The 19,802-nt window shown below is 46.5% G+C and overlaps 1 long non-coding RNA gene across 2 annotated transcripts in view; it reads left to right on the forward strand.

Moving 5' to 3' along the window:
• Window positions 1-3,030: 3,030 nt before the first annotated feature.
• Window positions 3,031-19,802, forward strand: part of LOC138297236 (uncharacterized) — a 51,708-nt gene continuing 34,936 nt past the window's right edge. The window contains exon 1 of one of the 2 annotated variants that reach the window (XR_011203956.1): window positions 3,031-3,100. This is a non-coding gene — a long non-coding RNA (uncharacterized lncRNA). The remainder of the gene's footprint in view (window positions 3,101-19,802) is intronic. The other variant, XR_011203955.1, reaches the window with a different exon arrangement.

Raw genomic sequence — 19,802 nt, forward strand, 5'->3', positions numbered from 1 at the left:
TACACTCATTGTTCAGAAATCGATCAGTATTTTTTTTGCATGAAAAGGTAAGGACATGAATACAAGGCTCGAAAGAGACCTGTTTGAATCTTTTTTTTTTTTTATTACTACCGTTCTGAGACCCGAAGTGACCCAACCATCTAAAGCCCGGCTGCTGTCATCCTCTACGGTCTATTCGATTTCAGGCGACATTATGCCACACTTCTTTAAAACAAGTGAACAGGGTTTATATTTGGTTTTAAAATGCAAATCAATCAGCATCATTATTAAAAGTGGACTAAGCCGCTTTGTAAGTTTAAAAAAAAGGATAGCGGCCAAGTAATCTTATGTCATTTGTGACCCTTCAGGCAGTCCTGGATATCTAGTTGGAATTTTTAGCTTGTACATAGTTTTATAAATAAACTATACGTCCCAGAATGCAGCATTGTGGTGCCTGTAAAGCTAGTACCGATGACTGTCACACGAGACAATGGACCACTTGACAAGTATGTAAAGATTTTGAACAATTACGTTTCAGATTTTGGCTTTATTTCCAGGAAGCAAACGAAAGATAATCAGTGAAGTGGTGAAAGGGTGGAGATTTAATTTCATATCCAGAGATTACCACACCTATTCACTCACACACTTCTATAATAACTGAGCTCGCTAAAACCCTACTGCCCTCCACAATGAGCGACCTCATTGGGTGTAGACCCTATGACAGCACCACCTGCATCTGTCTCCCACCAGTGGCCAACCTATGTACCAGCAGCATAAACAATTGCACGCGCCTATACTGAGGAGGTGAAAAGAAGGAATCCTCTTTTTCCATACCGACCCAGGCTGGGGAGCACTTTCATGAGCCCCAAGCTGACATAAGACTGGGGCTTGGTCCTCAGAGCCCTACAGTTTGTCAGTGTTTTTTTTCTGATGCACACAAGGCAAAAAAAATATGTTTATAAATTTAAGAATTTTGGTAAAGATTAGGAAAAATACAGGCCCATATTTATTCTTTTTGCCGCAAAACTGCGCTAATGCAGTTTTGCATCAGCTTGCGTCAATTAACAATGCCAGCCGGGCACCGTATTTATTGAATGGCCCAAGCTGGCGCTAAACTTGGGCTGGTGTCCTAGAAGAAGACGCTAGCTGGGTGGGGTTGGGGTGGTGGTAGGGAAGGAGGGGGTTGTGCTTCAGAAAATTACGCTAGCCTGGTTAGAGGCAAAAGAAAATGCTTCTAACCAGACTAGCGCCATTTTTTGGCGCACAACCACCAAAAATATGCCTCCCGCTCGCACACCCACCAAAAACATGACTCCTGTCTTAGGAAAGACAGTAGTCATGGCAATCACCCCAATGGACAGCACAGGGGACAAGTGTCCCCTGGGCATGGCCTTTGCACCCTGTGCCATGCAGGGGGCCCCAAGTTAGGGTCCCCTATGACAAAAAAATAAATACTTACCTGGGCTTACCCGGGATGGGTTGCCCCATCCACTGGTGACCCTCTGGTGGGGGTGTTCCTGGCGCTTGGGGAGGGCACCTGTGGATCCATCCATTGTGCTTAACCATGGCAATGGGTCCACAGGTCCTCTAACACCTGGTCTGACCCAGACATTAAATAATGGTGCAAAGCAAGCTTAACACCATTATTTAGCCCCTCCTCCCACCGTGCGTCATTTTAGCACGGGGGATAAATATGGGGCAATGAGGATAGCAATTTTTTTTGGATGGGAGCACCTACCTTGCATCTCATTAACACAAGGTAGGTGCACGGATCCAAAAATGGTGCAAACTCCTATAGTTTGACGTTATACGTGTTTCACATCAAAATATAAATATGGAGTTAGGTTTGCGCCAAATTTGCATTAAAAAAATGACACAAATTCGGCTAAACAGAAGTATAAATATGGGCATAGTATTTAACAAGAATTTGCAATGCAATGGGTCTCGCGTTTGCTCTAGTTACAGCTATTAGCGTTGTACACTCCTAACCAGACTTTTCTTGCCACATAAAGTGAAAATGAAAAGTAAAACAAGTTTCACATAAGAGAGCAGACGACCGCCATGAGCGCAAGGCAGACACAAAAGGAAACAGAACTTCGCTCACAATGAAACGTATCGGCAAAAGTCCAATTATCAACGTAACCTGTAAAAGTGCAATTATCCATATAACTGTCAAAAGTGCAAATATCCATGTAACAGGGTTGATGTCATGCAAAGCAATCGACTAGTGCCCAGCGAGATCGCACTGCCTACGAAAGAAAGAAAAAAGTAGTCCAGAAACCATACGGAAACCATGGAGCCGCATATGTTTTCAGTAGTTGACCAGTGCACTCGAGGAGGGCTAAACCCTGGAAAAGGCATGACGTATGCATGGCTTTCACCAATGAAATCAAGCGAATTTTAAAAGGCAAACCCACAAACCAACCAATCTGATGGGCTTGACATGGGCATGGTTAAAAGCCCACAGAGAGAACACCAGGGACAGAGCGCTCTGCGCTTGACCCCAAAAAGGGAAAAGCCCCACATGTCATAAGGTATATCATACACCCTAACTTTAGATTAATAAAGATATCAGAACTCGAAGTTCAATTACTTTATGAAGGTGTCACGTGTCTCTCTAAGTTGCAGGAACTCCTCAGTGACTTGTAAAATCTTTATTATGTAAAGAAAGGAATGTTTTATCGCATTATAGATCGTTTAACAAGTAGAATAAACAGGTGTCCTCTGATCACCACTGGCTCTCGTGCACTGAAATAAGAACTTTTTTTTGTAATGCATACACAGGAAACACACTTCCATGAGCAATATTAAAACCTTCATATTGGACACTGTTACGTGTTGATGTTTGCATCTAGATGTTGTGTGTAGCTATGAAAAGTCTAAAATATAACCATACCAAACTCTCTGCAAAGACCGATTCAATACTGATACATTTTAAATATAATGGAGTAGTACATACGTGTTACAAAAAGAATTAATAGAACTCACTATAAGCGCCAGAGGGCGCTCCAACATCGGTCAATGACTTGTGAGTCTTTGAAACTCGGCTGCGCTGCTTGGAAAATGATGGATTGCTCGTCCATTTTCTCTGTGCGTGACGCTGAAGCTCCTTCCTGCGCAGGTATGTTGTGGTAAAGGTGTTTTAACCAGAAGCGTACAGATGCGGGAGGCGCTTAGTGGTGTGACCGAAGAGAGGAGATTTATTGTTGTTGTAGACTGGTGACTGTAGAAAGTTGCCCACTTTGAGCTCTTAGGCTGGTAGGAGATGGGCACAGGCTGAGTGGCGAGGGCGAAATCATGTATCATGTATCCGCTGGGATAAGATGTGTTTTAACGTCACCCATCCTGTCATTTGTATTAAAGGGTGATTAACCTGGAAGGGACTTGCATGGACGGACTTTGTTTAGAGACCTGCAGCCACCCGTTGTGTGCAGCAGATCGCTTTGTTAACGGCTGTGCATTTCACCTATGCTGACGACTCTTCGCTGCAGCTAGGACAATATACGAGGCCGCTTGTATCAACCACAAAGGCACCCACACTTCCACCGCTCACTACCTAGCAAACAAACTCAAAATATCAAGTGGCTCTTGCCCTTCCCGAAATGCTGGAAATCTGCTGCTCGAACCGCCAACTCCCAAAAGGGAAAGACCTATGGCGCAATCTTTCTCGGGTAATGCCACTAGAAGGTGGAACTCGCTACCCCCAGCCCTTCGCAGCACCCCCTCTTTCCGATCTTCAAAACGGACCTTAAAACGCTTCTCTTCCAAAGGCATGTTTTTCAGTAACTCTTCTCGCCAGGCCCTCCACCAGGCATGACCCCTGACCTTTCATAGTATGACACTTACTGTTATAGGTTTCACATAATATTTTGACTATTTTGCGTAATTTGAGCAAACGGTCTTTTGATGGCACAAAACACGATGACTCAACATTGACATTACGGGGTCGATCAACAAGCTGCATTTTGTAGCGCATAAACTGACTCTCTATCTAGGGGCACTATTAATGCGACAAAATGCAATGTACAACCCTGCGGTGGAGATGTACATCTTTCCCTATGTTTTCTGTACGGAGATCGCCACCCTGCTGGGGTGAGAGCTTCACGTACATTGGCGTATGCTTCTGTAGTAAATGTGGGCGTGGCCAGGGAGAATGATGGGGAAATAGGGACTAATTGCTTCAAAATGGGTGAATTAATGGAAATTTAAGGAGAGGATTAGGAAAGGACACGTTAATACAAAACATTTCAAAGAACAAGAGCGCTGCAATTCACAACATACAGTTTTAGATTTACTACAGCCCTAATAGTGTCAAAATTGGCATAAGAGTACTCCAGCCCAGTGGATGGGTAATTTTATTTTCCAATTATTGATTAAATATAATATTTATAAAATAAATCAATATACTGATATTATTGTTATTTTAATACACATTTTATTTTAGGAGGCAATATGTTGTAACTTCTTTTTTCGTTAGTTCCACGTTCATATTAATTATTTTAAACTATTTTACATTTATGTTTATATTAAAATAATTCTAATTAATTAAAAGGAAAATAAAGTTAATTAAATGTCTCTATATTTTCCGATAGGGAGATCTAGTGGTGGAAATCCCCTCTACCAGGTGGACATTACTAATAGTAACTTTGAATTTATAAACTCGGTCTTAGGAGGCTCAACCTCCTAGGGGTTTCCGAAAGAGTATGTCGTGTCTGCAGTTCACACTGTGGATTGAAAATGAGAACCCCCAATAAAGAGTGGCTTTCAACAACCCCCGCCTTCCTCTACTCAATAATCATTGAAACTATAGCACAATGCATAATTTGCTTCATAACTCCTTCATATACTAAAATCTGCGTTATTTGCACCTCGTCATACAAAACAAGAGATGATGAACTATGCAAGTTTAAACTCAATCATACATGCATATAAACTATGCAAGCTTAAACTTAGATGGAATACATGTATGTAAAACAGTTGCTCCGTTAGTTTATGTATCATCAGTGCTTAACTTATGCTTGTTGTTTCCGGTGCTGAGCACCTGCACTTGTTTTTGAGGGCCGGCGCTTAGTCTTCTGCCTCAAGCATTTGCTGCGACCAAAAGACACGTTTGGGAAAGACGGAGGAAGAGAAAAATTAAAAAGCATATTTGTATTTAGTATTTATAAAGCGCATTCCGGCCTTGGCATCGAAAAGCGTCACAATGAGAGAAAGCAGAAAGCTGCAGGTGTGAGCTGAAGGGGCAGGGAGTGGCTGTAAATGGATTGAAGAGGTCAGAGATGGCATCGGGATTACGCTGCCTCAGTATTCCGTGTTCGCAGATTTTATTGCAGCACCTGTGTGTTTAAGAGGAGGGCTTTGAGCACCAGCACCTTTTTATTTACAAATTGAGCACTGTGTATTATCCATCACACAGTTTCATAAAACAGGAAGCTCAAGACATTTCTCACTAGCAGTAGCACTCATGTCACTTAACAGCTGATCAAAATTATTCTGTGACCTGACTAATGAAATAATAATGCTCTGGAATTTAAGAAAACTTTAAGAAGTGAGGATACACATCTTTATTACATTTTATTCTTTACAGTTTTGATTGTATGATGGCATGCTACCCATAGACCAGGGAACCTGGTTGATACTTCCACTCAAATGTAGAGTTTAATTTAAACATAAGTTATCCAAAAGCCTTATTTTTTAAAACATACTATGCAACATCATTGATTTGTTGTGACGGTCCTAACTGGCATCACGCTCGGATAGAAAGGCTCTGGGAGGGTGGGGAACTCAAGAGTGACGTTGCAAACAATGCCTTAACAGGACATTTGCATTTGCATACCCACAACCCTTCGGCACAACCAGATTTTTTTTGCTCACTACTGGGTTGGTGAGGGCAGTGAATTTGTGCTAAAGCAGAACATCTATTGTCATGGAAGCCTTTTTTTGTATGAAACTGTGTATTATCCACTCACCGGTCTCACTCTAATATTCTGAGGTAGAAGCAAACATCCAGATTTTCAGCTACATCACTTTTCTTTTCAACATTCACTAAGTGTTTGAAGATGCTGGATATCATTAGGAAATGCAAACATCAACCAAAGTAAAGCTTCACATCAAGGTGCAAGGGTGTCTGTGCTGGCGCATAGCAGTCAAAAGTACAGCAGCACAGGGAGAAGGCAGAACAGCGCTACATCTTAATAGCTTCGCTCTCTCCCGTTCATTCCCATTCACAGAACGCAGCACAGCAGCGTCACATTTTATTTTAGTAAATGTGGGTCATCATGTCTGAGCTCTCTTTATTCGTAGACGGAGGAATGCAAGTTACTGCCTTAACTAACAATAACCAAACAACCTACTCAATAATGGTCTTTATTGCATTATGATTGAGTTTAAGATTTAAGCTTTCAGGGAGTTACCTAATCCAAACCTTAAGAAGTAATAAAAAACAGATTTTAAAGAGAAATCTTAAGCTTCCCTCAAAGAAGTGAGTGTAAAGTCTTTTAACAGCAACATGAACAATATTTAAGTTAAGGATTGAAACAATAAAATTCCTAAACCAATTAAGAAAAAAATAAAGAAAATGTAATGAACAGAACACTAAAAGGTTAAATATTGGTTAAGGTGATAATGGGTTTCAAAATGTTTGGGTCGCAGAGTGCCCATAGGAATCAATGGGAAGGCAAAGTCTGTGAGTGGTAGGTGACCAGATCATAGGCGTCTTACCAGGCTGGCAGAGATGGAGTGCGGGTCAGCTAGGGCCTAGCATTTCCTTCGAATTTAGTCTGTCAGGTAGAAATCAAAACCCTCCAGCGAGGTAAGGATGCCATGGATGACGGGGTCTCTACGAGGTGGGTACAATGAATTTGGGATCCTAATGACACTAAGTTTTGGGTTTAAAAGCTCTGAGCAGGGCCACCTGGAATATTAACCGCTGAAATTCCTTTGCCATCTGGGTCACTTGACTCCTTCTGTGCTCATATTGTCTGCTGGGTCGGATATGTTGGGTTCCTGCTTAGGAGTTAGTGCCCAAAGCACCGCGCATGTTAAACTGGAAAACAGTAATTGTCCTTGTCGTCTCATCACTGGGCTATCCTTGCTGCCTTCACCAGCTCTCCGTCTCATCATTCGGACTGTGTCACTTTTGTGAAGCTTCAAATCCTCCCGTGGGGCTAAGGCTGAAAGCTGAAGCCTGGTAGTGCTCCATAAGACTGGATACCTGTTCCAAGAGGCCCCACTGAAGCTGTGTTTCTTTGGCAAGAAATGCCAGATTAGGAAGAACAAAGAGATCATGTCCTTTTAGGTAGCCTTGCCTCTGCCAGCCGGAAATCAGAAAATCCAAAGAGCTCAGGATGCTGCATATCTTCCTCTTCTCTCCCAAAGCTTCCACACAGCTTGGACCAGCATCCAGTGAGCCAGGGCGCAGATAGTAGTGTGTGAGTCAGGCTCAACCACTGACTCCCCACAAGTATTAATCCAGCTTGTTCTTCCACCAAGGTGCTAGTTTTTGCCCTTTCTCTCTCTCGTCAGCTGATCTCATGCTAGAGCTGCACTGGGTGCAAAAAAGGCAGAATCCAAGGCCTCACTCCCTTCCCAAGCAGCCAGCGGTAGGCATTCCCTTCTTTTCTTCTTCCAACTCAACTTTTAGTCTGAAGGTTTTGGAATGAGAGGTTTTCTTATGGTACTCACTTTCTGGTGCTAGGTAGAGGGGCCTCAAACTAGCCTAAGAAAGTTCTGACATGCAGCTCTTCCATCATTTGTAGCACTTTTTCCATCGTTAAAGCAAAACATTCTCAGGAAGTGATATTCTGGGGGCTCGGGGACCATCCATCTACACTTTTGAGCTGTGAATCTGCAGAGGCATGTCGGCCTCATGTTTGCCATGTCTCACTTGCACACAATAGACATCTAGGCCTCATGGGCCCGAGACCCTAATTACAAACAACTTAGATAATGTTATAGCTAGGCTTTTAAACAAGTGAAAATATTTTATTGTGACATGTGCTTAATGCTGTTTGGGCTGCTAACAGCCAAGAATGGATAGACAATCTTGATTCCATGCGCTTGAGTCACTTGTGCTGGTCGTCTAAGTCCACACTGAAGCCCACTTGTGACACCTGACTTTTATGCCACCGGTGAAATTTCTGTGCCACTCTTTTGTGACCTTACCTAGGTGTCTGATATATCAATTGTGATTAGCCAATGATGTGTTATATTTACGAGTCCTTGCATATGCACTAGGGGGTGTTTAGCCATCCCCGAGTGCCTAGAGTTAAAATATGCTGAACTCCAATGTACAAAGGCAGGAATGGATGGGGTACCTATCCCCTGTGTTTTACCACAGTGTGATCACGTGGTGCCCTTCTCCTGAGTCAGCTGCCACTGGACTCTTTTGATAATCATGAGCATGAAAAGCCCAAATCACTTTTTCCAAGCAGGGAAAAGTACTGAATTCGTACAAGGTCACATATATCTGCAGAAACAATATAAAGGGACAAGTTCCCAATGACTGTAATGCCCAGTCCAGGTTGTTACTCCAAAGTCCAGGCTTTATTTTGTACTTTTTATTAATAACAAAATCATTATACGCATGTTGGCTGCGTTCCACGATACTTTGAAAGACTTCTTGACAATAAAACCCTTGTGTCCTTTCGACCAGCCAACGCGCTTCGCTCCTTTCCGGATCTTCTTTAAGGATAATCATGTTTGTCCAGTAGTCACCAGGCTCGGTTGGCCTGTGCACACAGAGGTAGGCGTGTTTAGGGCCTTGCTCGCAATATTATCTCGAGTTTGTCTCTTACGCACCGTTTCGCCTCGGCGTCGTTGTCAATGCTTGTAATCTAGGCTCCTAAAAGAGCAACAAAAGTCAGGGAGAATATGTAAAAACAAAAATTTTCCCAGAGTTACCAGTTAAGCAACTCAGGAAAAAATGAGGTTGGTGAAACGTGGCACCTCCAATTGTAGCCTCGATACATTAATAAAATGAACATTAAATTATAAAACTCTTTTCTTGTATTTCATACTACACTTCCACCGCTCTAAGCCGTGGAGTTTGTGTGTTTAACAGGTGTAGCTATTACACAATAATTACAACTAGTGGTCATGGGTGTGCCGCCTTCAGAAGGGTGGGACTGAGTTGGGCCTGTCGGAGATGGAGCCCTCGCAGCCCCCGACCCGAGTCTCAACATTCCCGACCACTGACTGTCTTTACGCCCCATCTGGGTGGAGTTTCCAAGCTTTATAACTCCTAGTTTCCGATGCACTTCATATGTGTAGATGGTCTTTTTTTTTCGTGGCATCAAATAATTTTCTGTACCGTTTATAAAATCGAGCTCTGTGTTGATGCTGGTACCCCGCAGTTGCTTTTCTTTTGGTTTTAACGTTTGTGGGAGTACTTCGAACAAAATGATTTTAGTGAAAGTCAGTGAATGAATGATTAAAGAAGCCACTCGCGCGCAGATGTCAAACCTGGGATTCTCAGGTTCCACAGAGACCTTCGCAACGGATGCATTAGCCCCCTGAGCAGTGACCAGCACTGCTGAAGAAGTGTGCAGGGGCCAGGGACTCGCAGTCTGATGGGTCACAGGATCAAATCCAAAAATCATCCTTCCGACTTGAGCCCTAAAAACTACAGTGACAATGCCCGCTACCTACCAGGCTTAGGGGCATATTTACAAGACCCGAGTGCCACCTTGCGCTGTCCTAGCATCATTTTAAGGAGGCCCTTCTTCCGTGCCGTAATTTACAAAGTGGCGCAATGCTTGCATTACGCCACTTTGTAAACTCTTGCGCCACATTATGCCTGCGCAAGGCATAATATATGCAAGGGGGGTGTTCCGATGCAGGGAGGCTAAAAAAAACGACGCAATGAAATTTACAACATTTCACTGTGCCATTTTTTCCGTCATTTTAAATGCCTGTTCAGAGCAGGCGTTAAAATGACGCACCCCATTTAATGAAGTGGTTAAACCCATTTTAACCTGTGCTTTGCTGCACTAACGTCAACATTTTTGGCGCTAGTGTAGCGAAGCGCCACAATAGCGTAAAAAATGTTGACGCTGTTGTCCTAATGACTGCCAGGGTGTGCCGTTCAACCATGGTGTCGTTAGCTGGGGCAGGGTGGCGCAGGAAAAGTCGCGCATCAGGACTGATGCTCAGCTTTCTTGTAAATATACCCCATAGAAACAACAAAGATGTGCCATAAAGCGCTATATTAGAATCTAGGTGCCTCATTTATTAAGAAATAGTGCAGCGTGGTGCCGCAAGCAATATTGCTGCGCCGAGCTGCGTCATTTCCAAATGCAGGAATGTGCTGTATTTTCAAGAATACAGCGCATCCCTGTGTTTACCCCTGCACCGGCGCAAAATAAGATGTTTAGCGCCAACGCAGGCACCCTTGCGCAAAGATGCCTGATTGCAGGGGTGATTGTTTATGTGCAGGAAGGGGCACCTCCCTGCATATAAACAATCATTAATGGAGATTTGCTCCTTCTTTGTGTGCTGCATTCTGCAGCATACATAGAAAAAGCAAAAACAAGGAGCAATAGAAGTATTTCTCCACATTGCGCCACTGGGGTGGCGTTGGTTTTTGATGCTGCCTCAGGTTTAGAATTTCTCGTAAATCTGGGGCAGCGTCAGAAAGCAATGGGTGTCGCGTGGGTACGCCCACAACAACACCATTGCACGCCCCTTTGCCGCAGAAAACTGCGTGGGCCGGCCCATATTTACAAGGCGGAGTTAAGCCACGAAAAGTGGAAATATGGAAAAGGACACAGCGCCACCGGAGCATCGTTAGAGTGACTCTCTGGTGGCACAAGGGCCTCGTAAATGAGGCCCCAGATATCATTACTGATTGAATAACTCTTCTGATTTCACAACAGAAGTTCCATGAACCAGCTAATTTTCCTCTTAAATCTGACGGTGTCATAAATGCTTTAAATTTGAAACTTGTGTGCACACTACCGCAAAATCAGCACCCCCATCCAGCCTGTGTTAAAATACAAAATCGTATTTTTCAAGCAAAATAGCCACAAATACAAAGGTTTAAAACATAACAGGCTTCCCTTGTGCTTGAAAACACTATCGGATAAAAAGTAACCTTTGGGTAGAGATGCTGTTGGCAACAGAAGATGTCCCTGACCCACACTTACGCGCCCTGCACGAGATAACAGGGAACGCCCCGGCCCTCGCAGGCACCGCCCAACAGCTGATAACCTCCAGTGACAAGAAACTGACAGAAAACACGTGCACGCTGCTGTGCCAGCAGATTCAATCGCCACAGGTAGATACGTGCCTTGGTGACTGTCACCCAATACGTCTGAAAGTTGTATGGACACGGCGCTTTATCAGTAGAGTTTGAAGAAAACCCCCGGTGCGCCAAGGCCACGCCTTTCCTTTATCTTAGAGTCAGGTAATTTAGGCGCCTCTGGAGTAGGCGGTGCATCTGATTATGCTCAGCTTGGAAACAGTCTTTCAGGACAGCAGAAATCCGTGCATATGCACTTCGCATAGGGTGATCAGGCTTCCCGGATTTGCGGGGCACTCCCGGTTTTTCATCAGCTGACCCGGGAGATTTTGGGAAATTTAGCGCATGTCCCGGTTTTTAGAGAGGGTCGCCTGATAACGGTGGGAGGTAAAAAAAAAATGTTTTCCAAAGAAGAGCTAGTTAGCAGGTGTTCTTAGAAAGCAATTTAATTAATGGGTATTATAATGGCTTTAAAAATTGTATTGTATTTATGTTCTTAGTGCCTCTGCTCTGATTCTGTGATGATGAGCGCTGCCACTCTGTGCGCTCGGGTGCAGTAAAATTGTAGTCCTTCTTCCATTTTTTGAGAAATGTCCCTGTTCTTGGTTTTAAAAATCTGGTCACCCTAACTTCATACATACCGTCCAGCAAGTTCAGTAGGGTCTGGGAAAATCAATTCTCACAGTTACATTAGTAACTGTTGTGTCAACAGTAAGACACAACTGCTGTGTCAACAGTAAGACACAACTGCTCGCTGTGTAGCAAAATGCCTCTTGAGATCTGGCCAAACATATGGGCAAACGTATGTGTGTGTATATATATATATACACAACTTTAGCAACACAAAAGGATGATGGACGGAGTGCTGACAATGCAAACACTCACCCCCAGTCACAGATCTGGGTTTAATCCATGGTTCTTTTGCTCACCATGCCACCCCAGTTTGGACCCAGCCATATGCAAATCAGTCTTGACCCTGTTCCTCATGGGAACAGTCCGGCCAGAACTGCCAGGCCCTCCCTGGACTGGAAACAAGCATCCTGGGACCAGTTTCGGGGTTTCACCCCTCATCAGCCAGGCTAGCTTGATTCCAGTGGCACAGTGAGCAAGGGACCCAGGTCTGGGCATACCTTTCCCACATAGGGCAGTTTTAACAACACAAAAGGATGATGGACGGAGTGCTGACAATGCAAACACTCACCCCAGTCACAGATCTGGGTTTAATCCATGGTTCTTTTGCTCACCATGCCACCCCAGTTTGGACCCAGCCATATGCAAATCAGTCTTGACCCTGTTCCTCATGGGAACAGTCCGGCCCGAACTGCCTGGCCAGGTCCTCCCTGGACCGGAAACAAGCATCCTGGGACCAGTTTCGGGATTTCACCCCTCATCAGCCAGGCTAGCTTGATTCCAGTGGCACAGTGAGCAAGGGACCCAGGTCTGGGCATACCTTTCCCACATAGGGCAACTTTAGCAACACAAAAGGATGATGGACGGAGTCCTGACAATGCAAACACTCACCCCCAGTCACAGATCTGGGTTTAATCCATCATTCTTTTGCTCACCATGCCACCCCAGTTTGGACCCAGCCATGTGCAAATCAGTCTTGACCCTGTTCCTCATGGGAACAGTCCAGCCCGAACTGCCAAGCCAGGTCCTCCCTGGACCGGAAACAAGCATCCTGGGACTGGTATATATATACACACACACACACACACACACACACACACATATATATATATATATATATATATATATATATATATATATATATATGTGTGTTTATTACCTAGTGGCAATCGCTACTAGGTAGTTATAGTTAGGACGCAGTTTCTATAAAAAAATATTTTTTTTGTTTGGCTAATAACTGCTGCCGTTTAATGAATCGTCACAAAATTTCCCAGAAAACAACAGACGTCACTTAAGATTCTGTCTGGAAAATTTCAGGGTGATCCGTCAAGGAAAAGGGGGGTCCCAAAACACGTTGTCCCCATTCATTTTTCTATAGGGATTTTGAACAATGATAGCGCCTAAACCACTGGACGGAATTACACCACATTCGGCGGAAAGGTAGCTCTTGGTCCAGAAAGATGCCTTTTTGTTATTTGGTGTAAATCTGCTCAGTAGTTTTAGAGAAATTAAAAGAAAATTAAATCTGTATTTATAGGGACAAGAAGGATTTGTGACCCCTCCTGGTCACATGCTGAGATCTGATTGGCCAACAACACTTCAACACCACAAGTGTTGTCAGCCATGTTGGGACTCGGTTTCAGCCGAGTCCCGGAAAAAACATAAAAAAAAAAAGGGGCTAGGGTAGACTCACCCTGACCCCTTAGATCTGGTGCTGAGGTCCCAGAGGGACCCTCCCCAGAGCTAAAAAGCATTTTTTTTAAATTTCTGCTGCAGAATCGCGACAGGGTCACAAATCTGTGGCAACATAAAAAAAAAAAGTGCAGGCTCTGGTGCTTCATTACTGAGAAGCCCTTGGGTGGGCCAAGTCCTGGGGGCACTTAGATTTTAATGTGGGGGGTGCCTGGCTCCCTTCTGCTGCCCCAGGGACCGCCACCTCCCTGGGGCTTATAACTAATATGTGTGTGGTGGGGGGGTGCCCATCCCCTGCTGCTCCAGAGACCACCAGCTCCCCGTGTTGTATAGAAAGAATATGCGAAGGGGCCGCGTGCCCCCTGCTACCATCAGGACCACCATCTTCCCTTGGCTGTATACAAATATTATGTGCGGAGATATAATAAAAAGAATGAAGGGGGTCTGTTTCGGATCCCCAGACTCTAGGGACCACCACCTCCCCGGGGCTTCATCCACGCTGGAGGGGAGCTGCATGGCCCCCCTTTAGGAGTGATTGATGGCCCTGAGGACTGCCACTCCCCAGGGTGGCTCCAGCTATGTCGCAGGGTGCCCACCCCAGGACATAGCTGTTTGCTGTGGCTTGGTTTCAGCTGTGAGAGCTACAGTCACGTCATAGCAAACAAGCCTGCTTTCTGACAGTGCGACCTGACTGACAGGTCCTGCTGTCAGAAAGCGGAGTTTTCATCTGTCTTCCCTGCATGCAGAGATGCGTGCAGGGAAGACAGATGAAAACATTGCTTCAGCAGCCAGCTTCTCGATTGCTAAAGCAATGGGACCGCTGGGGAGGCCTTGAAGCTACCCGAGTGGTCCCAGAGAGCCCGTAAAGAGACACCCCCAATTTTTTTTTTTAATGGGGTGGAACCACGGGAAGAGGCCTTGAGGCTTCCCCTGCAGTCCCAGATAGCCCATAAAGGGCAAAGAAAATAGCTAAAAAAAAAAACCTGTAGAATAACGTTGAAGGTGACAGACATTCACTATTAGAGTTCAGGGTTCGACTCCAGCTGTAGTCTTTTCCCTCCTTTAATTTCTTTTCAACTGTAAATGTTTAATGCTCATACTGAAAGGTGATCTTACTATTTTAAATTGAGAAATACATTTTTATTTTCAATTTGTGCAGAAATATACAATTCTAAGTATATCATACATCGAAGCCTAAAAAACTCTGTCTCTGTCTCTGTCTCTTTCCCTATCACTCTCTTTCTCTCTCTCTCCTTCAATCTCTTTCTCCCACTCACACACCTACTCAGACCATTATGCACCCACTCACTGACCCACTCACTCATACACCCACTCACAGACACTCATACACCCACTCAGAGCCCTACTTAGACCTCACGCACCCACTCACAGACCCACTCAGACACTCACGCACCCAGTCATAGACTCACTCAGACTCACACACCCACTAACACACCCACTGAAACCCTCATGCACCTACTCACAGACCTGTGCGGACACTCATGCACCCACTAAGACAATGATGCATGCACTCTCATACCAGACATAGATTTTCACAGGCACTCTCACCCCCAGAAACACCCTCTTACACCTATTCTCACACCCAGGGAGACAGGCTGTGGCCAGCTCCCTCCCCACAGGGCCAAATGGTTAGGGGGGTTGGCCACAGGAACTGGCTGCAGGACAGGGCGTGTGGGCAACCCGAAGGACGTGCACGGAACAAGGTTGGGTGCTTGTAGTGGGTTGGCCTTAGGCCAGGTCCCGTGGCCAACCATCGCCACACACGGGCAAAGCCTGTGCATGGTGGTGGTTGGATTAAAGTATAGTAAGTAAAATTACTATGGGGGTCATTACAACATTGGCGGTAAAAGCCGCTTACCGCTGTGCAGAAGACCGCCAACACACCTGCGCGCCTGCGGAAATCCGCCACAGCCATTATGACCCACAGCACGGAATCTGCCAATATTCAGACACCAACACAAGTCTGCCACACCAAAGGTCAGTGATAAACTGGCGAAAACAAAACCTCCACCGTCACGCCAACAGAAATACGCCCACACTATCACGACACACGAATCCACGCTGCTGTCTTTCAACCGCGGTATTCCATTGGTGGTACACACCGCCGCGCTCAAAATACACACACATTTACAAAACACTACCACATTGGACAATTCAAAATACACACACCTGATACACATACACACACCACACACCCAATACAATATAAAACACCCACCCACATCACCCACAACCCCCTACGACCACAATTGAGAAAGAAGCACAGAGAGAGACACCACCATCAACAATACTAGCATCCACAGGCACACAACATCATCCCCCACATAACTTCCACGCACCGCACACTACACCCCACTGCATATCAGCACACTTATCACCACACACCATCCCACAGATCACCCACACCACCCCATGGCAGGGCAAAGACACCCCAGGTTCTCGGAGGATGAGCTCAGGGTCATGGTGGAGGAAATTGTCCGGGTAAAGCCACAGCTATTCGGATCACAGGTGCAGCACACCTCCATTGCAAAGAAGATGGAGCTATGACGAAGAATAGTGGACAGGGTCAACGCAGTGGGAAAGCACCCAAGAAATTGGGATGACATCAGGAAGAGGTGGAACGACCTACGGGGAAGGTGCGTTCCGTGGTCTCAAGACACCACCTTGCGGTTTAGCGGACTGGCAGTGGACCCCCACAACTAGCAACATGGGAGGAGCAGGTCTTGGCGATTTTGCATCCTGAGGGCCTCGCAGGAGTAGCAGGAGGAATGGACTCTGGTAAGTCAAATCTTAACTATTACATCCCCCACCCTACCTGCATGCTATCACATACCCCCACCCTCACCCTCACCCCCATCACTCCTACTCCTCACAAATGTCCCAACATCACAAACCACACATCCCAACAACCAGCCCTGCATGCAACACCAAAGCATGGACACCCATCACCAAAGCATGCCCACTGCACAAACCCATACACCCCCCTAAACCACCATCACACAAGGTCCCACACAGGAATGCAAGCACTGGGGTACACGGTCACCCACCCATTGCACACCATGGCACACACAGATGTAATAAACATCCTTTTATAGCCCTGCAGGACCCCAACCAAACGTCACCGGACAGGAGGGTCCACACATGTCCACACCACCAATAGAAGAGGCCCACAGTGATGACAGCAGCTCTGTCCAACTGGATCTAGATGGCCAGCCCGGCCCATTGGGGACCTCAGGACAGTCAGTTTCCATCACACAGTCACAGGCCACTACAGAGCTTAACCCCTCTGGAAACACCAGCACAGCACCCACCCAGCGGGCCCGTAACTCTGTCCCCAGGACACGTCAATCAGCAGTGTGTCCACCACTACAGGGAACCCAGGATAACCCACCACCACAACAACAACAGGGACCTGGGGGCAGTGGCAGTGGGCACACAGTTCAGGGGATGGAGACCCAGGAACACAGGGGAACTGGGAGGGCTGCTGTGCGACAGGGGGAGGACAGGCCAAGGGAACCCACTCTCCATGAGGCCCTCTCCAACATCATGGGAGCCTACCACCACTCCCAGGAGACGATGGCAACGGTACTGGCCAAGTTTCAGGAGACCCAGCGCCTGCAGGAGGAACAGTATTTGGGCTTCAGGGAGGAACTCAGAGCCATCAATTCCACCCTGGGCACCATTGTAGGGGTGCTGAAGGAAGTACTCAACACCAGGAGGGACGCTGTGGCACAACAAGGGGCCCCTGACACTAGCCTGGATGATGAACTTCCCACCACCTCCGCTGGCGCTAGTGGACAGGCGGCACCGCCACAGGACCACCACACCAGCACCCCACCCCCTGCAGAGGGAGAACCACCCCGCAAACGGTCCTGAGATCCAGGACAAAGACAGAGAACGATGCCAAGACCCCCGCCAAGAAATGAGACCACCCTGAATGTCATCCTTCTGTCCCACTTTGTCACCCTGTCCATCCTTAAACTGCCCCAGCTCCACTTCCTATGCCCATTTGGGCAATGCATCTGTGAGACTAATAGACTGGACTCTGCCATGGACATTCCTCCACCATCACCCCTCACCATTTTGCAACCCCCTCCAATATTGAGCACTAAAATAAACACCCTTGAAGCACAAAACAATCTGGAGTCAGTCTGTGATTTCGGAATAGTGTATTATCAAGTACTGTGGCAAAAAGCTCTTTCAATTGTAATGGCAACATACCTATGTCACACAGCTCTAGTCCATGAGGAATCAAAGCAGATGTCACACAGTGGGACCCACATCTGTGAAATCGTAAGGGAAAGTGACAACTCAGTGGCCATACACTGGGTGAAAACGACAGACAGTAGAGAGGTAATAGTGTTAAAGTACATGTAGTAGGCAGGTTTTGTATTCTTACCTGTGTCTCACTGGAAATATTGCAGGATCACTGAGTCCCTGTTGTCCAGGTCTTCTTCTTCTGCTTCCTCGTCTTCACTGTCCACAGGCTCCACAGCTGCAACAACACTGTACTCTGGACCATCCTCCTGCAGAAAAGGCACCTGTTGTCGCAAAGCTAAGTTGTGAAGCATGCAGCAGGCCACGATGATCTGGCACACCTTCTTTGGTGAGTAGAATAGGTATCCACCTGTCATATGGAGGCACCTGAACCTGGCCTTCAGGAGGCCGAAGGTCCGCTCGATTATCCGCTGTGTTCGCCCATGGGCCTCATTGTGGCGTTCCTCTGCCCTTGTCCTGGGATTCCTCACTGGGGTCAGTATCCATGACAGGTTGGGGTAACCAGAGTCACCTGCAAATGGTGAGGGACAACTGTTAGACACACACTACCAGACCCAGACAACCATTCCCACTGTCTTGCTTCCAGGTGTCTTTGCTTCCAGGTGCTCCCCTAATAGCCACACACGGTGCCTCTGGAGTTGACCCATCACATAAGGGATGCTGCTATTCCGCAGGATGTAAGCGTCATGCACTGAGCCAGGGAACTTGGCATTAACATGGGAGATGTACTGGTCTGCCAAACATACCATCTGTACATTCATCGAATGATAACTCTTCCGGTTTCTGTACACCTGTTCCCTCCTGCGGGGGGAACCAAAACCACATGGGTCCCATCAATGGCACCTATGATGTTGGGGATATGTCCCAGGGCATAGAAATCACCTTTCACTGTAGGCAAATCCTCAACCTGAGGGAAAACGATGTAGCTCCGCATGTGTTTCAGCAGGGCAGACAACACTCTGGATGTAGCTCCGCATGTGTTTCAGCAGGGCAGACAACACTCTGGACAATACGTTGGAAAACATAGGCTGAGACATCCCTGATGCAATGGCCACTGTTGTTTGAAATGACCCACTTGCAAGGAAATGGAGCACTGAGCACTTGAGGGGGGATTCCTGTGGGATGGCGGATAGCTGACATCAGGTCTGGCTCCAGCTGGGTACACAGTTCCTGGATTGTGGCACGGTCAAGCCTATATGTGATGATCACATGTCTTTCCTCCATTGTCGACAGGTCCACCAGCGGCCGGTACACCGGAGGATGCCGCCATCTCCTCACATGTCCCAGCGGACGGTGCCTATGAAGGACAACAGCGAGCACAGAGTCAACCAACTCAGAGGTACGTACCCACAACTTACAGAGAACATGAATCATAATCCAAAAAGTGGCCTGTATGTGTGTTGAATCTAGGCCTAGGTATGTGTAACACAGTTAAAAATGAAGCCATGTGGGCCCCTGAAATGGCGGCTGCCTGACCTCTAAAGTGGGACAATGGGATGTGAGGTAACTGCGCTGACGTTGTACACCGTCGCAGTAGGCGGTCAAAGACTGCGGCGCAATGCTGCATTGGTTAACATTGGACCCTATGGGTCCCAGGAGCCAATGACGATGTACGCCGGTGGTGACGATACGCACCGCCTCGGACGTGACTGCCATTTTCTATCTGTTCAATCACTCGATACCTGATCTTCGACAGGAGAGGACCTACACTGCAAGTGCTGCTGTGACCTCGGTCTGGAAGAGACAATGGCTCGAGTGTCTGGGGAAAGGGCCCCTGCCTTCACATCGGAGGAGTTGGAGAAACTTGTGGACGCTACTCTACGGTCCTCCAGACAAACAGGTAAGTACACTGGGAGCATGCTGTATGGGCTATGCCTGCGTGGAGTGGGGTGGATGTAAGAAGGGGGGGGAGACTGAGGCGTGCATGAAACGACGGTGAGTGCATGCGCCACATGGCAAGGGT

The sequence above is a fragment of the Pleurodeles waltl genome, chromosome 5 (genome assembly GCF_031143425.1).
Source record: "Pleurodeles waltl isolate 20211129_DDA chromosome 5, aPleWal1.hap1.20221129, whole genome shotgun sequence".
In the NCBI taxonomy this organism is placed as follows: Eukaryota; Metazoa; Chordata; class Amphibia; order Caudata; family Salamandridae; genus Pleurodeles; species Pleurodeles waltl.